This window comes from Lissotriton helveticus, chromosome 1_1, assembly GCF_964261635.1.
Source record: "Lissotriton helveticus chromosome 1_1, aLisHel1.1, whole genome shotgun sequence".
Classification (NCBI taxonomy): domain Eukaryota; kingdom Metazoa; phylum Chordata; class Amphibia; order Caudata; family Salamandridae; genus Lissotriton; species Lissotriton helveticus.
The window spans coordinates 54,708,384-54,735,964 of NC_136057.1; the positions used below are offsets into that span (position 1 = coordinate 54,708,384).

General features: G+C 43.7%; 1 protein-coding gene across 4 annotated transcripts in view; it reads right to left on the bottom strand.

Annotated features, from left to right (window-relative positions):
- The window catches only part of LOC144822806 (uncharacterized), a 169,954-nt gene that overhangs the window by 40,534 nt on the left and 101,839 nt on the right, over positions 1–27,581 (bottom strand). For 2 of the 4 annotated variants that reach the window (XM_078680748.1, XM_078680826.1), the window contains one exon: positions 7,775–7,828. The exons of the other annotated variants lie outside the window; for them this stretch is intronic. The gene's annotated coding sequence lies outside the window, so the exon portion shown is untranslated. The remainder of the gene's footprint in view (positions 1–7,774; positions 7,829–27,581) is intronic. 4 annotated transcript variants of the gene reach the window in all.

The window sequence follows — 27,581 nt, forward strand, 5'->3', positions numbered from 1 at the left end:
ATGTGCTATAGGCACATACCACAATTGGAAATGGACTCCTTGTCAGCCCCTGTATAATGCACTATAGGTGCCAAGGGCATAGGGGCCACCAAGGCCTACCAGGGGCTGCAGCATATCTTTTGCCACCCCTGGCTGGTTCTTAAATTGACACAACTGGCTGATCACTCAGCTGGGGTAAGGTGGTGTAATCACCCCTTACTTAGATATAGTATACCTATATCTAAACCTATATCTGGGCACATATAAACCTGTGAGCCACTCCTATGGAAGGCCTCATCAATCCTGGAGGCAGAGTGCGTGGTTTAATGTGAGATGGAGCTCTAGCATGAGCTGAGCCTGTCTGCAGCTGTCGGGAACAACTCCCTAAGCTGTTTCAGGATAATGCCATACCATATACTCTTAAGTGCCTTATAATCCTCGCGGTTATATAGCAACTCTGGTTTGGCTTTATCAAAACATGTCGTGTAAGGTGTCATACGATTTGGAATACTATCCCCTCGCCAGTTCTGGCGACGGGGATAGCATTCCACCCCTCTAGAGGGGTAAGACATGTTACTTTACTTAAATGCGGTTAATTTCTAAAAGGACCTTAGATCCACAAAATGGATGCCTCTGCCACAGACAAGAGTCTGGCCCCCTGCAGCTGACCGAAACTCAGCCAAATGGGGCCTGGACAAAGGGTTTCCTGTCGCAGGAGGGTGTTACCACCCTCCAGACAGGAGATAGTGGATTGTAGCAGGGAGGTTTGAAAGAAACCAGACACTGCTTGGGGCGCACAAGGCTGCCCCTTGCATAATCCGGCCAAACCGGTTCTGGGGCACTCCAGCCCTCGTGCCAGGGCGGCCTGGATCAAAGGAAGGGGGTGTATCCACCCACTTCCTGGGTCCCACCCATAGGAGGGGACCTAGCAGGTAATCACGCCCCCCAGATTCGAATAAGAGTGGGAGCAGTGCCAATGCACTTCAGATTTCCTGACGAAACATAAGAAACGAAACTCTGGACCCTTCGACATCCTACTCAACGTGGAAGCCCGAAGAATCTCCCTTGTGGTCAAGGAGTGACCACCCTGTGCAAACAGGCACCATCCAGCCCTCGACGTCTACTTTGTTGCAGTTCCCGCCGGAACTCGAGCAACAGAGATCGACGAGATCAAGCTTGCCTGCCTTCCAACAGCCCGATCCACAGTCCCTGCAGAGCTGAGACCCGTGGAGGCGACCGGAAGCGTGGGGCACGCCATCTTGAATTGACCACGAGACGCTGACCGTGCAGCCCACGAGTGACCCTCGAAGCTGTACACCGGGGTTTGAGAAGCCCCCACCCTGAGCCACTCTTGCACCGAAGTTCAGCCCTCCACACTCGACGAGTGCTGCGTGGGGCCCTTCTGCTCCATTTGGCTCAACGCGTTGGCCCGGTCACTTGCCAGCTGGCTAGTGGTCCCTGTGCCGACGAAACTATGAATACGACTTGTGATTTTGGTGACCCCAGACTTGCACCAGCTCCCCTGAAAAGGAGCCCCCACTCTGACCCTCCTGGTTCGAGTGAGAAGCAATCTCCCGGTTCCGCATGGATTGCTCTTGCCAAGTGTTGTTTGCTCCAAACTTGAAGCCGACTGCACCGACGGTGAGAGCCTTCGTGGGACAGATCGTGACCCGCTCCTGGACGTCGCAGATGCCCCAGAGCCCACGTGACAGCGGAGAGAAGCTCCTCGACGACCACCTGATTGCGCCCGACATTGCCTGGTTCCGTCCTGGTTCCACCCTGGTCACTGCTGAGTGACCCAGACTCTGTCCCCTCTGCTTTCAGGTACTCTTCGACTTGAGTCCACCCTTGGACTCCACCGGACACTTCACTTTCACCCCACCTGCAGCCCTTTCAGCTTCAAGCACCAAGAGCCTGCGTGACGAAACCCGACTCAACTTCGACCCTGTGCACCCGCTTCCTGTGGGTGAGGTAACTTTGCTCCGCCGGTGTTCCCACACTGGTACACATCTCTAGGGTCTGTGTCTTAAGTTGTGTTCCTCTAGGTTCAGCGGAAGTGTCCTTAAACTCTAACTTTACAACTTTTACGCACCATTGGGTAACATTGGTGCATGCGTGCGCTTTCCGCACTGCTCCCGAATCCCGTGGGCCGTTCCCGACTTCAGCATTGCTTGTCCCGACTGCTCCCAGCGATTCCCTAGGCCCTAGGCCTAACCACTGTTCGAGTGGCATCTCTTATACCACTTGTTTAGTATATGGTTTGAGTGGCCACCCGCCCTCATCCATAATTGTGCAACTTTGTATGTTTAAACTGTGCTTTTGATTTAACGCTTGTGCCCCTTTATTCATAAAGAATACTGGGGATTGTTTTTAGTAATAAATACATATATTTTTATAATATATACTTGTGTGGTGTCCTTTCATTTGATATTACAGGATTGTATGTGGTAAAACAGCTCGCTTAACACGACCTCTTAAGTTAAGCCTTTAGGCTGCTTAGTCCATGCTACCCCTAGGATAGCTTGTCTAATAAGGTTGACTTACAACCAGACACCATAAGGGATTGTTTGGTCTGATATCAGGTGGTTCCAGAATTGGAAACATCACCTATCAGGCCAACTTCTCACAGTTGTCTTCCACATATATGGTTAGGTCTAAGAAATCTATTAGGCTAGCTGAGATGTTATTGGTTGTTTGAATATTCCATCTGTTTGTGTTGATCTTGTGAAGTAACTCTTTCAGCATGGATTCTGTTCCCTGCCAGATGCATAAAATATCATCAATGTATCTACCCCATTAGGTTATGTGGGTGGTGTACTCTGTGAACTTATCGTCCCATAGCCAGTATTTTTCAACAAGCCCTATGAGAATGCAGGCATATGGAGAAGCGAATTTAGCTCCAATTGCACTTCCTTGGGTCTGTAGTTAGTGTTTGGAATTAAATGTGAACACATTGTTTGTGAGACAAAAGTGAAGCATCTCAAGGATCATCCCATTAGACTCTAAGAAATGAACTGATTTAGTAGCCAATGATTTATGAACTGCCTCCAGTCCATCATCGTGACGAATTGAGGTGTGCAGGCAGTCATTGTTCCATGGGATGTTGTTTAATGTGAGGAGAATATCCTTAGTGTCCCGAATAAATGATGGTAGGTCCTTCATGAGTGGTTGTAGCTGATAGTCGATGTATTCACCCAGTTTAGAGCATATAGAATTGATATAATAACTTCTAGGGTGGACAAAACAATTGTGATCACATGTCCCCCATTAGCAAGTAACACGGAGTATGAGCCTTATTATACAAGAAGCAGTACACTGCTCCCCAATGATGATCAAATTAAGAAATAATTCTTCTAATTGTACAGGCCAAATAAAATATAAAACTCCAATGCAGGATCATATAAATTAAGTATTGTCTGAAGAGATTTTACCAACAGAAACAAAGGATTCCAGCGACCGGTGGCAAATCACATAATCCCTCTATACATGTCAAGAGGCAAGCAAGATATCTTAAATAGGGGAAACATTTTGTAGCTGCTAGGGGAGGTGCGAACATTACGTTTTATCGAAACAACAGACTTAATATCGGTGAAGTTTCGGCCAAACACACATAATCAACTGACAGAGATAACTGTAACATCAGGGAAGTCAGAAAAAATAGGAAATCAAATGCTTGATGCCAAAGAGCAATTCGAATCATGGGGCATAACATTAATTAAAATGTACACCACTGCGTTACCCCTCTCCATTGGCACATTGGGATAATAAGAATAGCACCCATTCTTCTGTATATTCGATTTTGCATACTGCTCGAGGACCCATGGGTACAAAAACAGTAACTCCAATAGAAAGAAAGCATAACTATAGGCATTGGTCACCGCGAATATAAAAAAACGTAAATATGAAATGACCAGTTACCGAACCAACATGTGCCCTGCAATCTGATAACCTAAATATATTTTCCTGGAATATTACAGGTGCAATAACCAAGCTTACCGATAGGACTCTAATGGAAATCTGGGCTCTATGTGACATCATAGCACTGCAAGAAACCTGGCTGACCGGTTCAATTCAATTGCCGGGATTTACATTACACCAGGTGAATGCCGTAAAAACGAACCGCTTCGGAAGACCAAAGGGCAGTCTATCGGTCTACATATCAAACAACATTAAGGTAGAAACAGAACAAATGTCGACAACTTCAAATAATATACAAATTATAAGACTCAATTTTGGCGGCAATCACTGGATAATCTCTTTAATTTTCTTCAACATATACGCTCATCCAAACGTCCAAGATAAATCAATAATATTCAAAAAGTTAATACATGAAATATCCACAGTAAGATATAATACCCCGAATTGGGAAATAGCCATAACAGGAGATTTCAATACCCATCTTATTTTTACACCAGACGAAGACGACCAGCTAACAGTAAAAAATGAAATTTGGTATGTTAAATCATCAAACGGCCCATCCATGGAGGATACCTAATAAAGTAGGTAAGGAATTGGTCACCACTGTAGAACATTTAGGTTTGAGAGTAATCAACGGGAGAACACTGGATGATAATCAACCAAGTTTAACACATTATGGACCAACTTTGGGGTCTGTCATTGACTATACTATTCTTTCCTTGCCACTAATCCAACAACTAAGCACGTTTAAAATTAAGTGCACAACGGATAGCAATCATTGAATTTAGCAAATAGCAATAAACATACATCTGGACAGATTCCAGTCCGTTCCAACAATCGATGAGGGAAGTACAGTAACTACTCACAAACTAGTGAATTGGTCATCTAATCAACTTCCGGAACTCGCAGGCAAAGCCAAAACAATATTGGAGGATAGTATATCGTTATCTTCCACCGTATTGAATGCCTGGATCAAATTTGTGATTTAAGTAACGAAACCGAAATCAATTCAACATTGAGACGGACCAAAATCTATATTCACCCATCCTTACAGAAAAGTCAAAGAGCTAAAAAAGGGCCTGAGAAAAGAAATAAGGAAGGTAAAACAACAAGGAAACCAACCAGATGCATGGGGCAAGTTAAAACAACTTAAGAAGGAATTTAAGAAAAACGTTTGGTAAGAAAAAAGAAAAACAACAGATGAGTTCTGGGCAAAGTTGGTTTACAATTGCAAACAATCAAATGTCAAAGCATTTTGGAAAACAATAAATGATTTAAACAAGACTCACAAAGTAATAGCATCATCGAATGTTACAGAGGAAGATTGGGTTGCGTATCTAAAAAAACTTTTTATTGACGACGAACAGCTGAAAGTAAATAAAAACAACAAAATTAAGAAAACTACTGAACGTGGGTTAGAAATCGAGATTAAAATATTGCCATATCATGAGCTCGTACCCACTTTAGATGATACATCGTGTACGCTTACTAGAGTCGAAAATGTTATTAAATCAGGAAGAAGTGACAGTGCCCCAGGACCAAATGGCATCCCACAGGCCATATTTAAATTGGACCCAAAATATTGGGCCAATCCAATAATGCCCCTATTTAAAGAGGTGGAAAATACAGGTATGATTCCAGATGGTTGGAGGGGATCTATAATAAACCCCATCTTTAAGGGCGCAGACAAAACAAAACCATCTAATTACAGATTAATAGCCCTTATTGACTCTGAAGCAAACTATTATGCATCAATAATATTGGAAGATCTAATAGAGTGGTCAAATGCTAAGAATCTGATTCCACCCCATCAAACAGGCTTCCGGAAAGGGTATGGTACCTCAATTAATATGTTAACAGTAGCACTAATTGCGGAAAAAAGCAAACGCCTAAAGAAAAAATTACAACTCTGCTTTATAGATCTGAAAGATGCTTTTGATCGGGTGGATCGACCCCTCCTATGGGCTAAATTAAGACGTTGGGTATACAAGAAATTTTTATAAGAGCAATTGAATCATTATATACTGAAACAAGGATTCAAATCAAGGTAGGGGACAGGACCAAACTACCAAGGAAAATACCAAACACAAGGGGTCTTAAGGAAGGGTGTGTGCTAGCTCCACATCTGTTTAACCTATTTATGGCAGATTTGACTACCCACCTGGATCTAGTTAACTCACATGCTCCAAGGTTACGTCAACTGACGATATCCCATCTAGCATACACTGATGACATTGTGCTGCTGAGTCATAGAGAAATCGGACTTCAAGGATTGATCAAAGAAACAGCGGTGTATACAAAACTTAAATTAGAAATAAACATTGCTTAAACAAAATCCATGCTTATTGGGAACAATCTCTGTGTCTCTTTAAAGATCAAGCTGGATAATGTAACCATAGAAGAAGTCAGTACCTATAAGTAATTGGGTTTTAATTTTGATAAAAAAATTTAACTTTCATGCCCATCAGCAGTATGTGGTTAGGAAGAACAATGCTTTAATACACGCATACAGCTTGCTCCCAAAAAAACTAGAGGTCCCTCCTACCAACCACTTCTCTCTGTAATTAAAGCAAAATTGCTTCCCTCTCTAACCTATGCAAGTATGGTGATGCATGGTAGGGATTCCAAAATGTTAGACAGATTACAAATCAAAACATACAAACAGGTATTTCATTTGCCCTGTAATGCCTCCCCAGCCCAAATTCATTTGGAATTTGGACTAACACAGCCAAACATAGCAAGAAGGTACCAGTTCATTAAAACCATGCACAAAATACAAAATAATCAATCTAGCCCTCTAGTCAGCACGTTAGGGGAAGCCGTGTCCAACAATGACAATTCAAGTTACAATAAATATCTGTTCTCATCTTTACAACTAACCAATGCGGGTGATTTGTGGGACTTGAACTTGTCGCATCCTACGTTTTGTCAGGCCATGAATAAAGCGGCAAAAATTAATTTGTTAGTTGATGATAAAAGTATATTTTCACGGCGAGCCCAATGCTACCGGCAACTTACCTTCAGCTAATCTATCTGGTGCATCTTAAGAAAAAACTATTGGCCATGCGCCTAGGTGATCTACCGTCTCTGTCAGACAAACCACTTTGGCGATATAAAGGATCAAAAATGTGCAGACTATGTGATGCCCCAGGCGAGGACTTTGTGCATTTGGTCTGTATATGTCCCAAACTGAACAATGCATGTCGAGTACTTTTAAAGCGCTTATTTAACGAGCGAGGGATTCGTACGTGTAGAACAGCCATTATGAGAAGTCTGGACTCCACAGATCCCCAGCTAAATTGTAAACTGAAGTTTTTACAACCTCATGATAAAGCAGTAAAACAGGATTGTAAGTAGTATTCAACAACACAAGGATCCTGTCCAGACGCAAGATTATATGACATCGATATGATGATAAAACAATAGCAGGATGACGATATCTAGAACTACCGAATTTCTGTCTCTTCTTACCGATGCATACTCTACACTAAGAATCTGGTGAAGTGTCCCAACAATTATGAATTTAATGCATTTTAATAACGTTCTATTTTAACAAATCCATGATATTATTTTGTGTTGCACCAATATTTATCAATGTTTTAATGAAAATGGGTTATAATTTTTTATATGCATCTAACTTGTATTGTGACAGTTTTTATTAACTAATAACAATAAGCAATAAACTGAAATTGAAACACTGCACACTGGAAGTGTTCATTTATTATTTTTTTCCAGTGATCTATGAAAGGGCAATTTAATTGAACAAGGGAATTGGCCTGTTGTAATCACTGCTTCAAATGCCACCATAGACTGAGGCTGTGTCTAGTTAGCTCAGTGGAATTCACCATTTCAAATTGTGGGGATGATAAGGACTTACTTTGTGGCCTGAAACTCATCACACTCCTCCGACAGGGCCCAGGCACTGCAACACCTGACAAAGGAAAAACATCACAACAGTAAAGGAAACTAAAAAGGGCAAGAAAAGAAAAAACACAAAACAAACAGAGGAACAAGAGAAAAAATAGACTATCTTCCACTCTCACCACAAGTACCCAGCATGACCCCTAAAGTGGCAAAGAAGACAGAAAAGGTCATGATGGGAGGACGTAAAGAGGTGGAAGTCAGATCCAGAGAGAAGAGATGCAGAAAGAACAGACATAGGGAGGATAGTATCACGTGGTGTAGAGGAGGAGAGAAATGCACCAATTGTAAAGGAACAGGAGGCAAGTGCTCACAGCCCAGTGCATCCTGACCTGATAAGGAACCTGACCTGCACTAGGCACCCAACATGTTCCATCAGGTTGTCATCGGAAGTCTGATAGCAACAAGAATAGTGTAAGGAGGGAGTCAAATACTGAAGTTGGAGAGACACAAACCGAGATAGAGAGAGTAAAAAGAGAAAGAAGAAACAGGCAACAAGGCATCAATGTGAGTATATATAGTCTTTATTGCTTGATTAATTACAATCATTTCAATAACAACATGTTAATTCACCAAAATAAAACACAGCATCTTAATTCACCAAAATTAAACACATTTACATTTAAAACAAGAGATCTTCTTTCCACATAATACAAAAACAATGCCATAAATACATTTTAAAGTGACGGAGTGCTTTGCATACTATTTCCATGAATATCACAAAGGAATATTATCAACCAATAAGCATTCATTTGCCATCTTTTCAAAAGTGCTAATGTGAAGAAAGTACATCAGTTGGCTGCGATGGTAAACGGGCTGTTATTACATTTCAAATTAATACCATTGTAGCAAAAATATTTAATTAATGAAATTTAAAAAACGTTAAAATTAATTGCTACAAGGACATAGAATTAGAGGGAATCTGCCCTATATTAAACCTTTTTCAACCTTTTTACCAGTTGACATAGTAGTGGAACCGATTCACCGGATAATGACCTGATTAAAGCCTGACGTGCAGATCTCACACCACTCATCAGAAAATAAGGTCTAAGATTAATCAACTATGTACAAGAGTTTCCTGAGGCCATCCACAGAATCTACAATTAGAATCCGGCCACTGTTTGATCCAAGAACGGGTGCCCTCCTTTGTTGGATTTATACTCATACGTAGCCTTAGAAACATTTTTTTAAACAAGGCATCAATGTGTTGCCGCTTTTTATTTATAAATTATCTAAAGGGATAATGTGGAGGGTCGGTGTCTTGAAAGCCCCAAAGGACGGCGACTCAAGAGCTGGAATTTGGACTCAAACCTTCGCAGGAAAAAGCTTAGAACATTGGAATGTAGAGATCTCCTTTGAACACAAGGGGCAGCAGCAGCCTCTAAAGCCTGATATAGGCCCGCTGCTCTCAACATTACAATGTCTTAATACACAGCCTCTCTCTTTCCCATGTCTCTCCAAAATATATGGATTTGGCAGAGAAAAGCAAAAGATAGTGCCTGTGCAGTCGGCCCAGGCAGGTCCAGACGGATACAGACATTCACACAGTTTAGTCACTAACCCATGTATTCAGTAAGATACGTTTAATCACTCACTTATAGAGTCAGTCACGCACCTACTAAATCATCCATTCAGACACTCATACACCCATTCATTCTTCAATACGCCTTTCCCTACATATATATATATTAAACATATTTAAACTTTACGGAAACACACAGTCATTGGATGATGTCATCAGTGATGTCACTGACCATGTCATGATTGATATAATATGTGACGTCCTCAGCAGTGCATTGCGGGGGCGCGAGTTATAGCTAGCTGAAAAACCTATAACGAGGGAATTTCACTGGTTTTGTACGAGTGAAATGTCCAACTAACTATAACGCCCCTGAAACCTTTAAGGTTTTTTAAATTCTATAACGTGCCTGAACCCTATGGTTTTTTCAGTGAATTTCAAAGTTTTTTTTAAATGCTAATTTCTAACTATAACATGCCTGAAACCTATGTTTTTTTTTAGTAAATATATATATATATATATATGAAAAGTCAATCCCTCCACTCTTCAGAAGACTTTACCCCTCCGTGGCGAAGAAGACTAGAGACAACAGCGAAGTTTGGCAGGTAACTATTTGTTTATTAAAAGGACATTGGCACTACCGGTTTCAGCTCATGCCTTCTTCAGATGCCCAGTCCGTTAGCAGCGTTAACCCACCCAGGGATTCCTTTTAAGCTCCTCCTCCAAGTGGTGGCGGGCTCACCTGCTCCGGATTGATTCAGCATAACGTTAGTTTTGGGGACTACCAGTCCCAGATTCCCCCGTGCTTCACAGTCCAGATGCAGTGGTGGGGCTTCACTAAAAATTAAACTTGTAGCTGCCAAACTTCTAACTCTCTGCCAGATTTCTTAATAATGTGTCAAGCACTTGCATGTCTAGAAAGGCATAAAGGCACAGAAACAAAAGACTGGAGTGTAGCGTGTTTACTGCCCATCACACTGCTGCGCTGTTAGTTATTCGGTTGTAACATGAACAAAGCAAAGGAATGAAGCAAACCATAACCCCCTTAACTCGACATATGGCCACCAGAGTTCTACGGCCATGCACGCGCAGGTGCGTCTAAGGTAAATACGTGTGGATCTGTATTTACACTCATATCTTTCTGTGTGCATGTTTGTTTCTGTACAGGTGTGGGTGCTGAGTGTGTTAGTGTATGCGCATGCCCTCTGTATGTTTATACGCATGCACAAGCAGACACCCATAATTGAATACCATAAGAGTGTAAAGTGCTTTGAAGTCTGTCCAGCCTTTTGTACAACTATTGACACCTCTTCACAGCACAGGAAACGCTGGTTTGTTTGTGCTGGAGCAGGTAACTGCCTCAACCTCCCCCCTCTGCCCCTTAAAAAAATGCTCCTCCACGGCTTAAAGCGATGCAAATAGAAGTTACTCCGGAGGATGTGACAAGAACATGTAAACACAATTAACGAGACAGCCACTAACAGTAGCCTTTGATTCCATGTGTACATGTCTGGCAGGGTGCCGGCCCCGCCACCCCAGGCTAACAGTCATGGTGTAATCCCTGGCAAGTGTCAGAACAATGCCACTGGATGCGCTTAAACACTGTCTTCTGGGGGTTTTGAGGAGAAAAAGTCACACAGAGCACTAGTGGGATCAGAGGAGTAACATTCAACAAAGAGCAAAGAAACTGTTGGATTGCATGTTTAAATCGCATTCTTGAACCACGCATCAACGGACCTCGTCACACTTGTGAGCACCCTCCTCGTGCCTGAAGTTCACAGGAATGTAAAACAGTCACAGTCTAGCTGCCAGAGACATAATCAAGATATCCTTTCAAAGTGCCAAGAGGCGCCAATTCAAAGATCTGCAGCTAATCGAATGAGAGAAGTGATAGACCACAAACAGAGCAGCAGTGAACAGCAATTTGAGGAATAGTGAACAATTAGAGAAGTCCTGTACAGCAATAAGAGGACTAGTGAAGAGCAATTAGAGGAATAGTGTACAGAAATTAGAGGAATAGTGAACAATTAAAGAAGTCCTGTACAGCAATAAGAGGACTAGTGAAGAGCAATTAGAGGAATAGTGTACAGAAATTAGAGGAATAGTGAACAACAATTAGAGAAGTCCTGTACAGCAATAAGACGACTAGTGAAGAGCAATTAGAGGAATAGTGAACAATTAAAGAAGTCCTGTACAGCAATTAGAGGAATAGTGTACAGAAATTAGAGGAATAGTGAACAGTAATTAGAGGAATAATGAACAGCAATTAGAGGAATAGTGAACAACAATTAAGGAAGTCCTGTACAGCAATATGAGGACTAGTGGCGAGCAATTAGAGGAATAGTGAACAGCAATTAGAGGAATAGTGAACAGCAATTAGAGGAATAGGGAACAGCAATTAGAGGAACAGTGGACAACAATTAGATGAATAGTGAACAGCAATTAGAGGAATAGTGAACAACAATTAGAGGAAAAGTGTACAGAAATTAGAGGAATAGTGAACAGCAATTAGAGGAATAGTGACCAACAATTAGAGAAGTCCTGTACAGCAATATGAGAACTAGTGAAGAGCAATTAGAGGAATAGTGAACAGCAATTAGAGAGGTCCTGTACAGCAATAAGAGAACTAGTGAAGAACAATTAGAGGAATAGTGTACAGAAATTAGAGGAATAGTGAACAGCAATTAGAGGAACAGTGGACAACAATTAGATGAATAGTGAACAGCAATTAGATGAATAGTGAACAGCAATTAGAGGAATAGTGAACAACAATTAGAGGAATAGTGAACAACAATTAGAGGAATAGTGAACAACAGTTAGAGGAATAGTGAACAGCAATTAGAGGAATAGTGTACAGAAATGAGAGGAATAGTGAACAGCAATTAGAGGAATAGTGAACAACAATTAGAGAAGTCCTGTACAGCAATAAGAGAACTAGTGAAGAGCAATTAGAGGAATAGTGAACAGCAATTAGAGGAATAGTGAACAGAAATGAGAGGAATAGTGAACAGCAATTAGAGGAATAGTGAACAGCAATTAGAGGAATAGTGTACAGAAATTAGAGGAATAGTGAACAGCATTTAGAGAAATAGTGAACAGCAATTAGAGGAATAGTGAACAGCAATTAGAGGAATAATGTACAGTATTTAGAGGAATGGTGAACAAATAAAGAAGTCCTGTACAGCAATAAGAGGACTATTGAAGAGCAATTTGAGGAATAGTGTACAGTAATTAGAGGAATAGTGAACAGCAATTAGAGGAATAGGTGAACAGAATTAGAGGAATAGTGAACAGCAATTAGAGGAATAGTGAACAGCAATTAGAGGAATAATGTACAGTATTTAGAGGAATAGTAAATTAAAGAAGTCCTGTACAGCAATAAGAGGACTAGTTAAGAGCAATTTGAGGAAAAGTGTACAGTAATTAGAGGAATAGTGAACAACAATTAGAGGAACAAGCATTTGCAATGCAATAGGTCTCGCATTAGGAAAGTTTGAGCTATTGGTACTGTAAATGACAAAATTTTTATTTATGTGTTGGTTTTGAAAATAGTGAAATTAATAGCTTTGTCATTTACAATGCCAATAGTTTTAACTTTCGCAAATGTGACACCTATAGCATTTGTAATGCAATATGTGTTGTATTTACGTGACCTAGATGTATTGATATTACAAATAAAAATGGCTTTTAATTTTTTTAAGAATTAATACTTAAATAAAAGTTATTGTAATTTATAATGGCAATAGCTTTTGTAAATATTTAAAGATTATGTTCATTGTATTTTATTGTGACGGAAATCCAAGAACAGAAGTGAAATATTAACATCTTTTTGTGACATTTGTAATAAAGCTTGAAACATTGAGAGAACATATTTGAACCAGTTGTTGTTGAATGGTTGCACATATTGATGCAGTGGTGGCGCTGAGTGATGTTGTGGTGGTGACGAGTGATGCTGTGGCGTTCAATGATGCTGTGGTAGCGCATAGTGATGTTGTGGTGCACCTGAGTGATGCTGTGGTGGTGCTGAGTGATGCTGTAGTGATGCGATAGCTAGATAGAGTGAGTGCGATAGATAGAGTAAGTGCGATAGATGAGGGCGATAGAGTGAGTGCGATAGACAGATAGACAGATAGATAAAGTGTATTTATGTTGCATTGAGTAGAGTGTAAGTATGAGGTGTGCAATTATGTTGCATATAATTATGTGGCACTGAGTGGTATTTGGAGTGTATGTTCCATTGCAGAGTGTGTGAGGGTGCAGAGTGTGTGAGGGTGAAGAGTGTGTGAGGGTGCAGAGTGTGCAGTGTGTGTGAGGGTGCAGTGTGTGTGAGGGTGCAGTGTGTGTGCGGGTGCAGTGTGTGTGCCGGTGCAGTGTGTGTGCGGGTGCAGTGTGTGAGGGTGCGGTGTGTGAGGGTGCGGTGTGTGAGGGTGCGGTGTGTGAGGGTGCGGTGTGTGAGGGTGCGGCGTGTGAGGGTGCAGTGTGTGAGGGTGCAGAGTGTGTGAGGGTGCAGAGTGTGTGAGGGTGCAGTGTGTGTGAGGGTGCAGTGTGTGTGAGGATGCAGTGTGTGAGGGTGCAGTGTGTGAGGGTGCAGCGTGTGTGAGGGTGCAGTGTGTGTGAGGGTGCGGTGTGTGTGAGGGTGCAGTGTGAGGGTGCAGTGTGTGTGAGGGTGCAGTGTGTGTGAGGGTGCAGTGTGTGTGCAGTTTGTGTGAGGGTGCAGTGTGTGTGAGGGTGCAGTGTGTGTGCAGGTGCGGTGTATGTGCGGGTGCAGTGTATGTGCGGGTGCAGTGTGTGTGTGGGTGCAGTGTGCGTGTGAGGGTGCAGTGTGTGTGAGGGTGCGGTGTGTGAGGGTGCGGTGTGTGAGGGTGCGGTGTGTGAGGGTGGGGTGTGAGGGTGTGGCGTGTGAGGGGGTAGTGTGTGTGAGGGTGCAGTGTGTGTGAGGGTGCAGTGTGTGTGAGGGTGCAGTGTGTGTGTATGGGTGCGGTGTGTGAGGGTGCGGTGTGTGTGTGGGTGCGGTGTGTGTGGGTGCGGTGTGTGTGGGTGCAGTGTGTGAGGGTGCGGTGTGTGTGGGGGGCGGTGTGTGTGGGTGCGGTGTGTGTGGGTGCGGTGTGTGTGGGTGCAGTGTGTGAGGGTGCGGTGTGTGTGGGGGGCGGTGTGTGTGGGGGGCGGTGTGTGAGGGTGCGGTGTGTGAGGGTGCGGTGTGTGAGGGTGCGGTGTGTGAGGGTGCAGTGTGTGAGGGTGCGGTGTGTGAGGGTGCGGTGTGTGAGGGTGCGGTGTGTGAGGGTGTGGTGTGTGAGGGTGCAGTGTGTGTGAGGGTGCAGTGTGGCAACAGACATGATCTATCAGCCATAAACAGGACCAGGCAGCTGTGCTCAGATCTTAAAGGGAGCAAACTTTCCAATGAATGAAGAAAACAACAAATAAGCTGTGTGTGAGGGTGCAGTGTGTGTGAGGGTGCAGTGTGTGTGAGGGTGCAGAGTGTTTGTGTGTGGGTGCGGTGTGTGTGGGTGCGGTGTGTGTGTGGGTGCGGTGTGTGTGTGGGTGCGGTGTGTGTGTGTGGGTGAGGTGTGTGTGTGTGTGGTGTGTGAGTGTGCAGTGTGTGAGGGTTCAGTGTGTGTGAGGGTGCGGTGTGTGAGGGTGCGGTATGTGAGGGTGCGGTGTGTGAAGGTGCAGTGTGTGCGTGAGGGTGCAGTGTGTGCGTGAGGGAACAGTGTGTGTGAGGGTGCGGTGTGTAAGGGTGCAGTGTCTGTGAGGGTGCAGTGTGTGTGAGGGTGCAGTGTGTGTAAGGTTGCGGTGTGTGAGGGTGCAGTGTGTGTGAGGGTGCAGTGTGGCTACAGACATGATCTATTAGCCATAAACAGGACCAGGCAGCTGTGTTCAGATTTTAAAGGGAGTAAACTTTCCAATGAATGAAGAAAATAACAGATAAGCTGTGTGTGAGGGTGCAGAGTGTGTGAGGGTGCAGAGTGTGTGAGGGTGCAGAGTGTGTGTGTGAGGGTGCAGAGTGTGTGTGTGGTGTGTGTGTGGGTGCGGTGTGTGTGGGTGCGGTGTGTGTGGGTGCGGTGTGTGTGTGGGTACAGTGTATGGGTGTGGGTGTGTGCGGTGTGTGTGTGGGTGTGTGTGGGTGAGGTGTGTGAGGGTGCAGTGTGTGAGGGTTCAGTGTGTGAGGGTGCAGTGTGTGAGGGTGCAGTGTGTGAGGGTGCGGTGTGTGTGCGAGGGTGCGGTGTGTGTGTGAGGGTGCGGTGTGTGTGAGGGTGCGGTGTGTGTGAGGGTGCGGTGTGTGTGAGTGTGCAGTGTGTGTGAGGTTGCGGTGTGTGAGGGTGCAGTGTGTGAAGGTGCGGTGTGTGAGGGTGCGGTGTGTGAGGGTGCGGTGTGTGAGGGTGCAGTGTGTGTGAGGGTGCAGTGTGTGTGAGGGTGCGGTGTATGAGGGTGGACAGCATCAGGGGAGGTTCTCATCCCTTATGTCTCAGACGTGAACAACCACCTGGATAATTCAAGCAATTTCTGGTGCAACCCTGGCGTAGCACAGGTACATTCATTCCCAAATGGCAGAGTGGGTTCAATGAAGGTTCTTAATATCAAGGCACTATGGAACCCTCCTGCGGTTACCGTGGACAATACACTCATGTCTTTAGGATGTCCCCATTATGAAAGTAATATTCAGGACAATATTCCCCCAGAACTGGGCTGACTGAAATGATTCTCAAACATATAAGGATGCCTGACTAGCTGAAGCCCCGTTCTGTGGTTTCCCTACATTTTGACTAAAAGTGTGACTTGTCACAGCAAGTCGGAAATGGGACTGGGAACCTATTATGATCCTGTTCTGCCTGCACCTGGCCGCTTAAACGGTAGCTTCCGCAGACTATCATATTCATAGATCAAGTGATAAACGTACGAATGCGATTGCGTGTGAATGGGGGTTGAATCGTGCACTCTTAATGGGAGCGAACGTGTGAAGGGATGATTTGAACACTGGGTTGTGAAAGAACAAATAAAATACACGTGCAACCAAGCGTACACATACAGACAGATGCGCGTGTGCGCGCGCGGAAACAGACACGAGACCAACAGAGGATGCAGAAGGATAGTTTGCGGCAGGAATGGACAACGGACTCAAAGAATAAAAAAAAAACAAGCAGACTGAACTCCTTTCGCCTGCATAGGGCATTCATATTCAACAAAGGCCAAGGACTTAAAGGCCTTGCACACTGTTTGCAGAGGCTAGTAACGGATTGTGCACGGAGCAAGGGTGGCCTCATCTTTCCAGCAGAGAGGCCACCCACTGAATGGACACGACTCCATCCTTGCAGCTAAAGAGACCAAGGGCTGAATGTACACTGGATTCCTTGCCGTGCAAGTAATCCCTTCAGAGATTTATACGCAGCCTGCCCGTCGCTAGTGTTGAATAAAATGTTATCTTATTATTTTTTATGAGAATATTCGCCCACGAAATTGGTGCCTGCCTCGCGGGCGGGCAGGCGCAGTCTCGGCCTCTGTTTCCACTCGGAGCTCCGACGGGGCTCTCTCTGCACGGGATCAGGTGTGACTGCAGCTAATAAGCTTTGGTCGCACCGACCTCGGTCAATCCCCCCCCCAAGAGTTGGCAGAGGCTGCGTTCATTTCAGTAGCAGATTGGGAGCACCGTTTCCTTCCGTCAGAGTCAGATCATCAGCCTATCAATGTAACATGCTCTTTTCATATAGCGCTTAATGCAATTGCGGTCTCACTTTGTAGGTCTGTGCATATTTTATTGACTTGTATCTACAGCTTTACACAACTATACAATCTATAGACACGACTCTTCTTTTCATGTAGGAAGCCCTTTCTGTTCTCTTCCCACTCTTACCTACACAGAAGTAAATATTTGACATTACCCAAGGCTGGAATTCACAATCGTTTGTAGAAGAACACACACAAGAAACCAGCAACTTATGGGTGTTTGCCTACTTTCAAGGCATCACATCACCTACTCCTTTCCACTGTGTGTAGATATTCACACACTTCGAATGACAGCATGCTCTCATAAGTGTACTAGTGAGTAAATCCATTTGTCTGTGTAAAGTCACATCTTTTAAATAACAAAATACATTTTATACTTGTACGAAGAGCAGCGCTGCATCTAAATTCAATTTAAGTGCGTTCACATGGTACCAGGAAGAGGCCTAATGTACATAACCCCAAATCAATTACGATATAGTAATGTACTTTTACAAATATGAGATGTGCAATTCAAAAGAAATCTGACGGAAATTAAGGAAGGGAGCACAGTTTTGAAGCGTCCTGACCTGTACCCTCTGGAAGTGTCCCTGCAAAGGTGGTTCACTGAATCTAAAGAAACATCCATAACAATTAATGTTGATTTGACTCATACTTTTCAATTAAACGTACTATTATACATGAACGCAGATGTTAAATTTTGCTTGCACCAGACTCGTTTTTTTTTAATGGAAGATACAGTTCATTTTCCGAGTGTCTTCCCAGGCCTCTGTCCTGCAGCCAGGCCAGGGTCTGTTCACACAGGCAGCAACGGGGAGGGGGGGCGGAGAGGGGGAATAGTCACATAAAGGCGTGCTGCTTAAGTAACTAGAACTGAGCACTTGTCTTTGCGCAATGATCTAATGTTTTCATACGAGTGCAGTCCTGTGGGAAAAACAGCTTGTTATTGTGCTGAAAACTGTCAGGAATCATAAGTGGGTGCACATTTAACACTAAATAGGAATCGAAATATTCTAGTTGAAACTTAATGTTTTCACCGAATACAAAATAAATAATACTGAAAACTAAAAAGATGTGCATTAAACTTAATGTAGACAGATACTGACAGCATTGTTTAAAAATAAGAAAGAGCCATTAAACCGAGCACAAATGCCCTTCTCAGTTATATAGCGCTCTGAATCCTTTAGGCGCTGATATGAATATAATACATCACTGCAGAGTCGGCCGTCAGCCACAGATCTACCGAACAGTCCGGAGAGCACAATCTATAGACGTGCTACTGCAGTGATGACTTTGTCAGAGACTGCGGCTCTCGAGGACATCTTGCTGTCTTGCTCCTCAGGTTATTGAATGTAGGGAGCAGTTAACATAGACAGTAGCGATCTACGGGCTAGGGAGGGTTAGGAGATATTCAGAACGCAATGTGCGTGCAGACAGAGGCATGATGGCTCTAGGCAGGCCTTGGACTCGGAGTCATCACTCCTGGTTCACATCACACTCGCACTTTACTGTTTACTTCATGCGAGTCCATGGCCTGCCCTGAGCAAACTTTGCCTCCGGCTCGGGCACAGGGCATCTGACTGCGTGCAAGTAAGTACAATGCCACTGCGCGGCCCCGGATAGAAGAAGGCTGCAAGAAAGGCAGGGGCCAGTGCAGGGCCTTTAACTTAACCCCGGAGGCCCGGACTTTAATGATATTCTTTCCCAGCCGGAGCTAATCTACCGCCGGTGACCATAACGCTGTGTCACGCTAGCCACCACTCTCAAGAAAAAACAAGACAATTTTAACAGTTGCGCTGAAGAACAAAGCATAAAGGGAATTAATGTGGCATGGCGGAATTTTGAAGCAAAACACACGCTGTTTTACAACAGCACATGCTAGTACGTGTTTACGAGTGTCCTCCGAGCCCCACGGTAACCAGATTACAGGAAGTATTGCGGGGTCTATTAGAGGGAGATCCTTCCAGAACCGAACTGAAGCTCGCTGCGCAAGTGAAAGTGTTTTATTTTATTTTATACGCAGTTATAGTTTGTTTAAATATTTTATGACAGATTTAAAACGGCACATGACAGGCAAGTAATTATAACCGTAATAATGTACGGCAAATATATAATATACGTGCAGTAATTGCAGGGTTTTAAAACGATAGTTAGTAAAAAGAAACACACAAAATGCTGTAAAAAAATGTAAATAGATCCTGCAAAGGGATACGAAATACACGAAAGTTTTTATTGCTCCATTCAGCATGTGAATGACGTACTTGTAGTATTGGGGTGACATATCAAATGGCATGCTTACTAAGAGTACAGCATCCGCAAAACCAGCCCTGCGCTACCATCAGCTTTTCGCCGGCCGTGGAGGAGTGGGAGGGCAGGGGCTGCCTGCGCATGCGCGCCACGCCTCAGTTTCGTTTTCAGGTCGGAGCGCGATCCCGGAGAAGAGAACTGCCGCATGAAGTCCCGGGTCCCAGGAGGGGGCCCGGGTGAAGACCAGCGAGGAGACTGCGGGGCCCCCATGCCTATGGGGAGAGCTCCGCTTTTTGGGAGAGTGCCAGAGGACCTCGAGTGCTCTGCGGGGCTCCCTGAACAGATGGTGCGACCAGTCCGTCTCCGGTGAGTTAAAGGGAGGGGAGGGAGGGAGGGGCTGTGTGCCGTGTGCCTGTATGTGTGCTGTGTGCCGTGTGCCTGTATGTGTGTGCCTGCGTGTGCATGCGCTCGCCTGTGTGTGTGTGTGTGCGTGCATGCAGAGGGGGTGAGGGCTGCCTGTGTCTGTGTGTGAGCAAGTTACTCTGCGCATGCGCGGCTCAGACGCGCGCTCACGCGGTCAAAACTGGAAAGGAAAAGCGCGTGTCAGATTGGTGTCCACATTCCTAAATACGGGCAGCATTAGGTCTGAAGCAGACACCTCAATGCTCACGCATTGAGAGTACGTCTGCTCGACCTAAAAATAGGGGACACACTAGAGAAGACTGAATTTCCTTCATCTAGATGTAGTTACTTCAAAATAGATAGATAGATAGAGACAAGATCCTCATTTCACTTGAAATCAGCAGAATGGAATTCAAGTACGATATATAACAAACATACTCCAAAACTGTTAAATTCTGACCCACCCTTTTTGGGTCTCGCTTACACAGCGCGCATTCGCTTCATAAGAGACCTTTAGCCGTCGTACAGCTCTTTTTCAAAGCACATACTCATGCTTGTGGCGGCATACGCCTTGCAGGAGTGCGCAGCGGTGCACCACAAGCACGAGTATGTGCTTTGAAAAAGAGCAGACTGATCTCTCCAGCGCGCGCGCACCCCTGCGCCTCTCTCTCCTGCTGCAGCGCGAGGCTTTCTTCCAGTTTTGGGCGAAAAATATTCTTACATTTTTTTTACTTACCGAACCAAGTGGCATCCACCACCTTGGATCAGTAAATAAATAGCAAAGCAAGTGGTGCTGGCGCTTCGGTGTTGTGGTGCACGAGCAGCCATCCGTCATCTCACATGCATGGTCTAGCACAACAATTATGTATGTACGTGTAATGTACCCACACACATATAAATGTGTAGTTTAAGGTAGAGGTCTTTAGTCTTTTTCAAGTGCTCCCAAATAGGTCAGAAAATGGACGTCACAAAGAGATGATGGAATTTGCCCAAGATCACACAGTTTGGTCAAAGAGCTTCAGCAACGAGAATTCCTTTCAGTAGCATTCTATTCCACATTTTTTAGCTTGTCTGCCATAGCAGAGTAGTGCCAAAAATATGCAACCCAGTCCAGGCCCTCCCCAAAAGAAACCCGCCAACCCAGACTGCCAAGGAAGCCGTCTTCCATTTCTAACATATTTCCGGTTCCCTTCTCGTTGTGTGAAATACTTGAACCCTTTACTAATTCAACAGCAATCTTCTTTTGATTTAAAAAAAAAAAAAAACTTTCCACCCAATTTCCAAATAAAAACTCATCCGAGCCTTTGAGCTGTTGTGTAACCAGACGAGCAATACCAACACTAGCTTGTTTCCAGTGAACACAAAAAGTTGTAAAACCAGCTTATGGCTGACAAGGTACAACAGAAGTTTGCGACCTGAACAAAACTAGAACCCCCATGCCCCTCCCCCATACAAACGTGGTTTCACTCTACGTTTCACATTCTACTACAAACAGCCAAAATACCAAATATCATTCCTATTTCTGACACTACACAAACACCCAACAAGCTCAGAGATCACATCCAAACACACACTACCATGTCTAAACAGCATTGGCATAGCCAATAGTTCTCGCCTTTGGGACATTATAAGTGTTTAGCCATGCAACAGTTGATGTTGCACCAAGGATATTTTGCTGCATAATTAAATACATATAAGGTCCCAAAGGCGAGCACTATTGGCTATGCCAATGCTTGTTTTTATTTATGTCTTCACCAACACATTGGTTGTAATGTACCAGCACTCCTCAATTTGTCAAAACTAAAGAACTGTAAAAACTATTGAAGTAATTGCACCATTTTGGTCAAGTGGAAAAGCCAGCATCATACCACAAATCTTCACATCCAAAATAATAATAATAATAATAATCCATTTGTAAAGCGCACAATCACCCGTAAGCGTCTCTAGGCGCTTGGGGCCGTCAGGAAGATTAAGCAAGCTATTGCCCAGAGTCACATGGTGCTGGGCTATTCTGCCGCCGGTGCCGGGGATCGAACCATGATACCCACATTCCGGAGTCAGTCGCCCTAGCCGCAGTGCCACACCTCTTCTCAACAATATCGAGGGAGGCGAGGCTTAACAACGAGAGAAGCGAGAGAAGATGGCTGAATGTTAATGCCTCCCGTCCATGCCAGCTCAATAAGTAGGAAATATGCACGGAAGTAGCTCTCACTTCCCCGTTCCATTCTGTCCCACTGACAGAATGGAATGGGGAGGCTAGAAAACCACAGAGAAACCAACAACATAATGGGGTGTGCTGTTTTATTCCAGAAGAGAGGTGAAACTGAATGAAAACATTCTTAGGCCTTTTAGATTACAAGAAGTAAACTGCCATATCAACCCAATCTGTGGAGGACATGCTGTGGCACCCTAATTGATGAATGGATTGCATTGACTACAGGTAGCGAGACAGAGGGGTGATGGTGCTGGCATGGGTCCTGGAATCTTCAGTGGTAAACTGCAACTATGGGAGATAAACCCAAGTTTACTGCTGGGAGAGGAGTGTCAGCAGAGTGAATGACCAAACAACAGTTTAGCAGTACGAATGTTATGGGAGTGTTGGTAATGCCCTGAAGATACTTGCATTGCCAGAGTGGCCGCTTCAAATAGATTTCTCTACCTCTTGACCGCACTGCTGCAAGATCAGCAGACTTTTTGAATTGGGCTCAGCAAGCAAAGATTATTTCACTCAAACCTGTGGAGGTCGCCATCTTTCTCTGTACTCCGGTGAGACCAACGCAGCAATATTGCTATGGGACAGATAGGATGCATTGCTTATTCCTACAGAGTCCCCCATCAAAGACAATTTGCCCTACAGGCGGAAATCTCCCTTCCACATCTGTAAAATGTACAAATGAAGAACAGACAAAGACAAAGCTGACACAAGTGCCCTATAGGAGTATGGTCATTATCTGCTTGCTATGCTACCACAAGCATTGCTGATCATCCTAAGTGACCACATGATATTTAGAAAAAGGTCTGATTTCATACTAGGATATGAACATGAGTGTGGCATGAAGAGCTACCCCTGCTGAAATTGGCCTGCTTCATGTCAGGGGCAAAGGCTTCATCACAGCCATTGTCCTTGAAGGCAATATCAGGACTGACAAAACACTGTATGATAGAAATAGCTGTATTGAATACCACGCTGGACACTCTCCTTTAGGAATTGAAGGCAACAAAACTCTCCATGATTGCAGCCAAACAAGCAACAGCACAAACAGAGAAGTGAAAACAATTGGAATGAAACTCATAGCCTTCAAAGTCAGACTGGAAAACAACACAAGGAAAGTGGATGATATGGGTGACACATTCATGGGCATCTCACACTCAAGTAATTATTTGTGGAAAGTTCATCAGAAAGTGTTAGAACTGGAATATTGCAACAGGTGGTCAAATATTAGGATTTTTGGAATCCCTGAAAAAACCAAAGTGACAATATCTTCTCATTTATCGAATTCCAATGAGCACACAGAACCTGGTGTAGACTGCAGACCAAATCATATGTCCATACGCCCACTATAATGTGCTTCCTGTCCCACAAAGTAGCAAGACAGATGGTAGAAGTGGCAAAGAAACATGGCTTATACTTGAGACACGAAACACATATTTTATTCTGAGAAGACTTTGCTTACGAGACCAATTTCACTAGAAAAAGTTTTGTGGCACTTTGACAACTTCTAAGAAAATGGGATATTAGATTTAACCTTCGTGAATCTGCAACAATGTTGGTGACAATTGACAGCAAAAACAGCATGATCTGGTTGAATTTGAGAAACAATTTGAGGCCATGGAGGAGATGGCAATGGAAATGATTTACCCTGGAGGCACAGCACACAACAAAACGGAACATGAACCAAGATTGAGAGAGTCTGATTAGCATCATGTGACAAACACCACATAATAATTAGCACCTCAGAGTGAAGAAGACCGTAATAACTGTTCAGAAGAGATCCCTGCCAAAGGTAGAGAAAAATCTAAAACACCATTTACTTCCTCCATTGAGCACTCATGAGGAGCCTGAATCATGTCACTCCACACTAAAAACCACTTCACCAGTGTCTTATCACTAGTGTACTGAAGCAGGGACTTAACACTACTATAGGAGGAAAAAGTAATGACATGGTAGAGAGTTCCTTTTTTATTATTATATAGAGATCATGACCATGTTTAATAGGACTCACTGTGAGCCATACAGGTTACACCCAGCTTATTGTATGCACCAAGGAAAAAGCTAAGAGAAGTGAGTGCTTTCACCTAAATGGGGCTGTGCAGGAATAATTTAACACCTTAAGTGCGCCCATTGGCTAACGGCCATCGCGAGCACAACCTCGGTAGTACTGCACACGTCCGTTGGCTGACGCGGCCCCGCCCACATAATGGAAGGCCCTGCACCACGGCAGAGTTGCCGCCACGGTAAACGGGTTAAGAGCACAAAGGTATCATAGTGACTACTATTTGTGCTCCTAACGGAATTAGTAGACTGTTTACAATTTGAAGATGGTAGTAATATTGACTGCATTGAGGAATCTATCCCTATGGCCCCTCTTTGTCAACAGCCTTTCCAGTTATGTCAAAAGAAATAAGGTACTGTAATATACAGACAGAAAAGTCCGGCTACGGTGATTTTCCGAGAGATATATCTCTTCCTGTCTGAATCTGAGAAGTTGAAAAGAGAGTGAGTGGGCCAAGTAGCAGCATCTTCTGGTCATGTAGTACATAAGTAGCAGCATCTTCTGGTCATGCAGTACATCCAGATAATCAAACAGCTGAAACGCACTACTACAAAAAGGAAGACTAGAAACATTGTTCAATAAACGTCTCACAGTCCACATCCAGAACACAAGGAATTGTCTTAATGGGAATTTTGTATTTGCTAAAATCCAAGTGCAAAAACACTCATTGGATCATTATGTGCACCAACAAGAATAAAAAAGACGTTTTCACTTCTTTAAATATACTTTTTGATGAATTATCTCTTGATACGGGTGATTGTTGGGAAAGACTGGAATCTGTTTCCAGAGCTGATACTGATCGTATAGGTTCGGTCTCCGCAGCTAACATAGAAGAGAGGGGCTTAGTTCTAGACCTGACATTGTGTGAATACATTACTAGAATATTGAACAAAAAGGAGGACTATGGGCAATATTTATCCAGGTCCAGCATGCGTGCCCAGGAGAATTTATAAGCAGAAAGGTATGCAGTTCCTAGAGAACACTGTAGGTCGACGTGCATTAGTTGTGTGGGGGGTCACACACTTGTAGGCAGGAGAAAAATTCCTTCTTTTGGAAAAGAGACCCTCACACACCCCTCAACAGTGGGGTGTCTTGCTTTATCATCTGGTCTGGTCCTAATCGGGTCGGCGCTGCAATACCCGATCGGCACCCTTGCCGGGGCCTTTTGGCGGAGATCTTTATTTCCTTTGCCGTAAGGTGCCATGCGTGTGAGGGCCCTAGTGAGTGTAGATGTGGAGAGTGTAGAAGTGAGGTTAAAACAGGAAGTAGTGGTCCACCCAGTACTATTTTAATGATTGTGGCCACCATCCTGTGAAAGTTGGTGCACCCCTGTTATAAGGTCACAGGATTGTGCGCATTTACGGTCAACATGTTTCTTGCCATTACTTCAATTAGAAGGCAATTCTTCAGGACTTTAACAGAGATCTATCCACACTTTTTGATGGTGGTACACAATTAATAAATATAGTGACCACCCTTACAGCACCCTAAAAAGTGGTACCTGTGGATCAATTTGGAGTCAACCCAATCAGGGTCACGGTGATGTTACATCGGTGGCCGGAGGGCTCAACCACTGAATAGTTCAGTGTCTAGGAAGATTCCACGCTCATGTCCGTAGACCTACCCCTGCTACGCCAGCCCCGCTGGTACCCTTTCCTGCCTATCAGTGTGTGACCCACCACACAACTAATGCACGTCGACCTACAGTGTTCACTAGGAACTGCATACCTTTTTGCTTATAAATACATTACTAGAACTCTGGAGGCTTCTGCATCCAACCAGGAGGAACACGCATTATTGTCCAAGGATAAAGGACAGGATGCAGAATAGATCTCGTTTTGATCAGCAAACATCTCCTACCATGGGTCTAGTGTAAAATATTGGAAGTGGGGTTTTACCATCATGCAGAGATCAAAACAGAGCTTATGCTACCCCTTACAATCTCTGGATGCCTAATTTGGAGGATAAATATCTTCAGGTACACGCCACCAAGGGAAAAGAAGAAACTGACGGACCATTTATAGGATTACCTAAACCTAACTAATAGTTCAGTCTTAGCAAGTCTTGTGGTTGATGCAAAATCTGACCTGGGGGCTCTACGATGAAAGACTCTGCAACAGCACGAAGAAACAAACAAACAAAACAAAAAGCCATGAGGAAAAGGTTGCAGGTCCTTAGGGAAAGAGATCAAGAACCTCCAGATGCAGAGTACCTACAAATGTTAATCCTAGCTAAATACGAGTTGAGCTCCCTTTTTACAATTAAAGTGGAGCTTGCTTTAGACAGACTTAAATGTAAAATATGAGCAAGGGGAAAAGGTGGGGTAAATGCTGGCTCTACAAGCCTTATTGAGGGGGTGGGTAATCCCTTTTGTTCTCTGTCAATTCGCAAATCATTTGAAATTAACGTAATGAATATAAAATCCCTTTTGTTAATATGTACTCATTATATAGGGCAACTTCTTTCACTAAAAGCCTCCATTGGTGTTGTACCATTATATTCAAGTCTTGATAATGACCTGCACTCATATCGACACTACGATATCGACTACCAACGAATTGTCAAGGAAAGTAGATGAGGAGTTAGAATAGTAAATCTATACTTCTCTGTATATGCTTACCTTGATGATATAGTGGTAGTTGATAATGTGGTGTCGATATACATGCAGACCGATAATAGTGACCTCGATACTGTGAGCTAAACTGTCCATCCCCCTTGAATATTAGAATAAACCAGCAATAAATACATAAAGTAGGGTTGTGCCAGTATAACAAATCGCACCATGACTGAATTCTCTCATCTCCCTCCCAAATTTGAACACACGCAGCTGATTTTTATGTCCTGGAGGAATCTGGAAAGAAGACTGCTCTCTCTCTGTTTCTAATGAGTCCCTTTCAACAGCAGCCAACCTCAAAGAGATTCTAGAAATGCCTGTGGTCGCTCCTCACTATTCCACATCGACACTCGTGTTCCCACATGATGGATCTGCGCGGACGCAGTTTCTGAGAGGGTGGATGCTTTGAGTAGAGTCTGCTCACAAATTAGCTCCATTGCGAGGAATGGGTTTCGAGAATGATCAGCACAGCAGAACTCGGGAGGTGTGCCTTGGACACCTTCCATGTTTTGAATTTGATCAATTCTGTAGACGCCCAATCTTAGGTTTTTATTATGAGCTTGGTAATAATGCATGAAACTGTGATATGAACTACATTTTGCCCCAAATATCAAATTGTATTTTCATATAAACACGTTATGCATATGCTTCAACCTCTATTACAATATTATTCAATACATTAGTTTGCATTTCAAGGTATGACTGCAAGGACATTTTAAATGACAAAAACCTTTTGGAAAATGGAGTATTTTTGTAGTCCTGGTTGCAGGGTACTAAATTGCTATTTTATGCTAGCTTTCCTGGTGTAATATAATTTGACCAGTTATAAATGGTTACTACTGAATAGCATATTGTGTTTTGGATACACAATGACCTGCTCTGAGAAATGTCCAGTTGGCTCGAGCTGCATCTTGGAATAGACTGCTAGTGCCCTTTGATTTGCTTGGTATTTATTTTAGAACTTCACATTTGTGTTGGGTACTTCAAATCT